The 6230-nt window shown below is 31.8% G+C and overlaps 1 long non-coding RNA gene across 1 annotated transcript; it reads left to right on the top strand.

Moving 5' to 3' along the window:
* Window positions 1-2815: 2815 nt before the first annotated feature.
* Window positions 2816-3940, top strand: LOC113750853. The gene is made up of 4 exons (XR_003464665.1): window positions 2816-2874; window positions 3028-3106; window positions 3218-3516; window positions 3654-3940. It is a non-coding gene; the product is annotated as an uncharacterized LOC113750853 (long non-coding RNA).
* The last annotated feature ends 2290 nt before the right edge of the window (window positions 3941-6230 follow it).

The following is a 6230-nucleotide window of genomic DNA, read 5'->3' as shown; positions in this document are numbered from 1 at the left end:
ACGATCTTATTTCTGCTGTCTATTGGACAGATAGGGATCTCATTTTTCTTTTAATAAATTGAGGGAAAAATGGAAGAAAAGTCGACGGGAAGAAGAAAAAAAGATTTAAGTTTTCATGGTTCGAATTTTTCTGTAGTTTATTTTCCAACCATTTTTCTAATTTTACACTAAACTGGACCTTCAAGTTTCCGGTTCCTTCTTTTTTCTTTTTTCTTTTTTTGGCTTTTCCATTGAAGATTATATGTTTTAATTTCTTGTTTAGTTATTTAGTTTTGCTGCCGGTAATAGTCTTATTTTCCATTTATGTCATATTTTGATTTCTGTTTAGTAGATTGAGGAAAAACGTAAGAAATATCCACAAGAAGAGATAGATTTAACTTTTTAGGTTGTGATCTTTTTTTTCCCCAATTATCTTTGCAGCTCACCTGAAATTCAGCTTTCAAGTTATATTCTATTCATTGGTTTCACAAAGTAGTTATAGGTATGATTTCTTAGTTTTGCCTTTTATCTTTACTATTGCCTTCTTAACACGGATGGTTATGCATCCAAGTTATACATGGTACTGGGAGATCCTGTTTGAATTGTGCTTGGAATAGATGTCTTTGTCATTGCTTTTCCATTGCAGTAGTTGCAACTTTGTATTTAGAGTATGCATAGAGTGGTGTAGTTGCATTTAAAAGTGTGGTTAACACTTATTGCTAAAATGTCTTATGGGTGTCTGAGTTTTGCAGCGGAACCAAAAGTTTTTATGCTGTAATTTGCTTCAGTACAATATTGAGTTTTTGGTTGAGCTTAACATGACTGGTGTATCAAATTCCAAAAAGTCCTTGCTCTCAAATTACATTTGTGTAGTGCAAGAAATTCTGATACACAATGAGGAAAAAGTGATTGCCAAAAGTGTGTATATTTGGCCATACTCTTAACTGTGATTATTTTATTTGGCCATCTCACCTTTTGTTCAATTTGTTGTATGGATTCCAGATTTTTACTTTTTCCTCCATTTATTTATCTCAAACATTCTGTGTGGAAGGCATTCAATGGAAAAGCATATTGTTTCTTAATGTTTATGTGCCATCATCCTGTACAAGAAGGAAAGATTTTTTATGTATGCAGGGATTATACTTGGTTCAGAGCCCATGATTGCAATGTTTTTTTTTCTTTTTTCTTTTTGGGTTTTTTTGAGTATCCAAAACTGATCTGGTGTTTTTAATAGGTATTTTGTGTTAAGCTGATTGCTGGTAGTGATAGGAGGGAAGCTGCTTATATTATTCTCACTAGCTTTAAGGCTACTTAAGTTTGTTCTATGTTTAGCCTTTTTCTACTTAATTAGGTATGTTTAGTCTTTTAAAGTACTGTTGTTTACTTAATGTTTCTTTTACCATGAGATCCTTGTAATTTTGTAGTCTCTGAATTTTTTAGTAAGAAATTTTCATTTATTGCAGATTATTTAATATTTGATTTGAAATTCATTTGTTAGCTTGCTTATATGCAGTTTCAATGTATTGATGTATTTACCTTTTGGTTCGTAGTTTGCTCTCTTATTGTAATTATTGGTCCTACAGAAAAGAATGATTCATTTATAGTGGCTCATGTGCAATTTCTTACTATCAATGCAAAAAAAAAAAAAAAAAAAAAAAAAAACACCACTTAATAACTGCCAGTGCGACATTCATTGAAGATAATGCATACATGGTGGTAAACAGACTGATTTTGTATTCTTTGGGGGTTTTTCCCCCTGATGAATAAGAGAAATTTTTCCCTTCCCTAGATTCTTAAATGTATATTCTGATAGGCTTTAGATTATCACCTAATTGTGTTCTTTTGTTTGTTTGATAGATTGTTTTCCTCAACAATTGAAGGTTACGAAGCTAGAATAGAAACTCCCAGGGGGTTGATACATGTACATTTGCTTGTGAAAGTTAAAAATAACATATTGGATAGTTGTGCCTTTTAATTTTCTTTGCCTTTCTACTCTTGAATGATGAGTTGGACTGGGGCAATTTCTTTTCTGGCCTGTTCTTCTTTTTTTTTTCCTTCCCGGCTCTGTTAGCTCGTCAAAGAGCCTATTACTTTGGTTATTATCATAGCATGGTTAGGTTACACAATTTATTTCGCCAATTTAATGGGTAGATTTTACAAACTTACTTTTTTTCTTTGCATTTTAATCTTGATAACACCTCATTAATGTTTCAAAAACTAGAAGATCAATTTTTTAGCAAATGATTTTACATTTTGAGGATTATCATTTAATTACATGACTTTGTTCTAGAAGTGTTTGTGAGCAAGTTGGGTAAAGCAGAGTTGACGATTGAACTATGTGGTTCATTGCCTACAATAGCAGTCTATTCTGCCCATAGTAATTGTAAGACAAAACAGCCAAGTTTGATCTAATAATTGTTTGTTTATACTTTTATGGGTTTTTTTTAATATTAGTGACCATATCTTACTTGAGCTTTTACTTCATATGTGAATTTGCGAACTGAGATTTTTAAAGCCTTTTTTTCTATGGTTAGTCATTATTGGTGAAGTCATTTTTTCAGTGTATGTAATATATGGTTCTTGGTATCTCAACGTTATAGTATTCAAATGTGAAAACAGCTTGAAAAAATGGAAGGAATATCCACTGAAAGGAGAAAAAAATTTTAACTTTTCGGGTTGTGGATTTTTTTTGATTTATTTCCCTGTCATTTTTCCAATTTTACACTAGATTGGACCTTCAAGTTTCTGCTTCCTTTTCATTTATGAAGTTTTTAATTTCTTGCTTGCTTCTTTAGTTTTGCTGCTCCTCATAATCTTAGATTGCTGCATATTTGATAGATTGAGGAACATCACAAGGAAATACTAAAGGGAGGAGAAAAAGATTTAGCTTTTCAGGTTATCGTTTTTTCTTTTTATTTTGTGGTCATCTTTCTAGATTACCTTAACTTTGAATTTCAAATTTCTGATTTTTGTGCTATGTAGTGGTTTTCACGAAGTGTCTGGTAGGTGTTGAAATTGTTAATTTTACGAATTCTTTTTTTTTTTTAGCTGTTGCCTTCTCAACATGAATTGTTATGCATCTGAATCATATATGAAGCTGGGAGGTTTAGTTTGAAGTACTCTTGAGGTGGATATTGTTTCTCATAATTGTTATGCATCATTTGCCATGCTGAATTTATCAATCATGCTAATATAATCTTTGATAGCCATATATTGAGGGTTTTTTTAAATAATGTAGGTTATTCTTCTAGAAGCTGTGGATGTTGAAGAAAAGGCAAACAATTATCTAAAGGAAGAAATAGTTGAAAGAGATCAATCAATATTACTTCGTTTTTTCTAGACATTTATATGTTTTCTCACCTTGTAGTTTCCTCCCAATGCTGTGCTGATGTGTTTATCACCTTGGCATTTATCACCTCTCTCCCAATGCTGCCACTTTGACTACCAAGATCAACCCAAAAAAAATTACGTCAAATCATTCTGGAGGGGAAATGAAAAGAAATTAAGCATTTGCATGGTAATCGAGTGACTTTTAAGGTTAGCTTCCTGTTATTTTGTAGATATTTCTTGGCTGTGAATTTTTCTTTTTCATTTTTAAAATTTTATGACTATTAGGTATCATCTGGTGATTATTTTGTTTTTTGGTTTCTTTTGTGTGCATATGACTGGTAAAGAAATAGAGGAGTTCAGGAAGAGAACTACACGCAGTTGGTTACCATATGGAATGAACCAAATAGAGAGGAGTCATTGGGTTGGTTACCAGTTGGTTACCACAATCAATGACTGTTAAAAGCATCCATGCTTTCGGCCTTTCACGGGGAACGAGAGGAGAGTCTGAATGAAGCTGGAGCTCTCTGATGCTATTAGTCATTGAAAGTCTAGAATCATTTTGCTTGTGGCCAATTAGAAATACTTTTTTCTTTTCTTTATCAATTTGTTCAATTGGCACTGGTATAGGTTTAGTCTCACTAAGTAGATTTTCTCTTTATACTGCATGTATATGCATTTTATTATTCGTTTGAATATGTTGTAAAAGAAACTTATTACTGTTAAATATCCTTTTCTAGGAACTGACAACTTGATTTGTGGTTTTTATCAACAAAAAACAAACTTATAGCTATTAAATGCCTTTTTTAGGAACTAACAACTCCTTTGTGTATTTCTTCAAGCTATATTTTTTCCCTTCTCCACCATTATATGTGTCTTTTTTTATTTCTATTTTTATTTTATGCAAAAGCAAGGAGCATCTTAATGATCTTAGTAGTCTACTCATTGTATTGTCTTGCATTTCCTTAACAGATTATTCCTATTTACTGCCTAATAAAACTACAAAAATAGAATGGCAAAGTTTTCGATGTATCTTTTTGTACCTTTTCATACTTAATATTTGAATTTGAATCATTGGGCATTTCTGGGCAATCTTGAAAATTACACCGCGCACCGCGCGGTGTTCTCCTCCTAGTCTCATCAAAATTAAGAAGGGTTCTCTCCATACTAATTTCTGTCTTTTGCCATAGCTTTTTATCGGTCACTCTAACACGGTCCCTCCCATGAGTGCCGCTATGTTATTATTGATTTTTAATAGCCAACAAACACAAACTGATATCATAGATATCCAACTTGGTGGATTGAATATTTTGAGCAAAAAAAAAAAAAAGATTGACTATTTTGAGCATGCCACTTGACTTTTCCCAAGAAAAGATGAAATTGAGCTGATGATTATAAAAGAGAATGCTCCAATAAATGTTGACTTGTAGCTAGCTGCTGTTCATCCGTCTTGAGAACCCTTAAGAACTTAAAATTCGTGACAAATTAGCTAATAAATAAAGCAATGGAAATAAGAGCTAATTTGTGAATTGAAAGCTGATAAAATCACTCAATATGTAATGCAAAGATAGCTGGAAACCTTGGAAAATCTAATGAATGCTTGAAAAGAAAATGAAACCTACTTCGAAATTCATGTCAAACTAAAATCATCTATAGAACCTAGCTAAATTAGATTTAAAAAATCATGAAAATAGTAATCTACATGAACAGGAAATGATTGCAAGAAATTGAAAATTCTAAGCTTAGCCTAAAGGTCCCAAGAAAACTTGCTAAAAAGAGAACATTCCTATGGAAATTACTATTTCTGAGAAAGACTTTCTTTGGTGTTTGATATGACAAGCGTTCTTCTCAAGTCTAATTTTTTTCCAGTATTTATGGTAGTATGCTCCTTCATTTGGGTAGTAGTTGCTTCCTGACAAACTCCTATTTTCGTGGCTAATTTAGTGTTCCACCATCTCACCTCATTGGTTTGGTGGTCCACTTGTTAATATAACTTCATGCCACATCGAACATGTCAGCTTAAGGCAAGAGTGATAACTACCCACTTTCTTGCCTTGTGAATGGCACAACTACAATGTCCCTAACTTTTAGGACGATGATCTGGTGTATGACTTTGACAAATCGACTCGCTTGATCAGCCTTCTTTTGCCACTTTATATCTGCACTAATCAGCACATGTCCGTTGCTTGTACCGATAGATGCTGCCGATAAATTATAGATGCTGTTCATATATTCTAGATTGCCAATTTATATGTATTTGATATCATCCCTATCTTCGAACAACTTTCATTTGTCATTGTTGATAAATGCCACATGTGTGGCTGATTATATATCTGCCGGTAAGCGGTAAATATTATACCAACATATTGGAGAAGGAAACTCAATTCAAAAGGAAAATAACTAAGGTTTCGTTTGATAAAACTGAATCTGAATTCTGAAGTTTGAATTCTGAAATCTGAATACTGAAACAATTAATTTGCTGAATTTTAAGCACTGAAAAAAATATATGAATGTCTGAATTTTAATGCTAAAGCTATTTATACTGTTTGATAAATATTTATAGCTGAATGCTTAATAAGTTTAATTTGACAATTGTGCCCTTATATCCTTTCATTCAAAAAAGAAATAGAATCTATGATTTAATTAGTTTAAAATTGTAAGGTATGAAAATGACAATATTTATTTTTAAATCAAATTAATATAAAAGATGAAATATATTATATGAGGAGTATGGAGAAGATGTGAAAGTCATTAAAAGGGAGAAAATAGAAACTAAAAATCATTAGATAGAGAATATTAGGTTGTTTAATTAGATAAGAATTTTGAACATAATTAACAAACAAGGGTAGATTTGGTAGATAAGATAAGGTAGTTGAAATAATTCTATTGATTCTTATCAGAATTAAGCATTCAGTTAGGATTCT

This window comes from Coffea eugenioides, chromosome 10, assembly GCF_003713205.1.
Source record: "Coffea eugenioides isolate CCC68of chromosome 10, Ceug_1.0, whole genome shotgun sequence".
NCBI lineage: Eukaryota > Viridiplantae > Streptophyta > Magnoliopsida > Gentianales > Rubiaceae > Coffea > Coffea eugenioides.
This window is presented reverse-complemented; position numbering and strand designations above follow the sequence as displayed.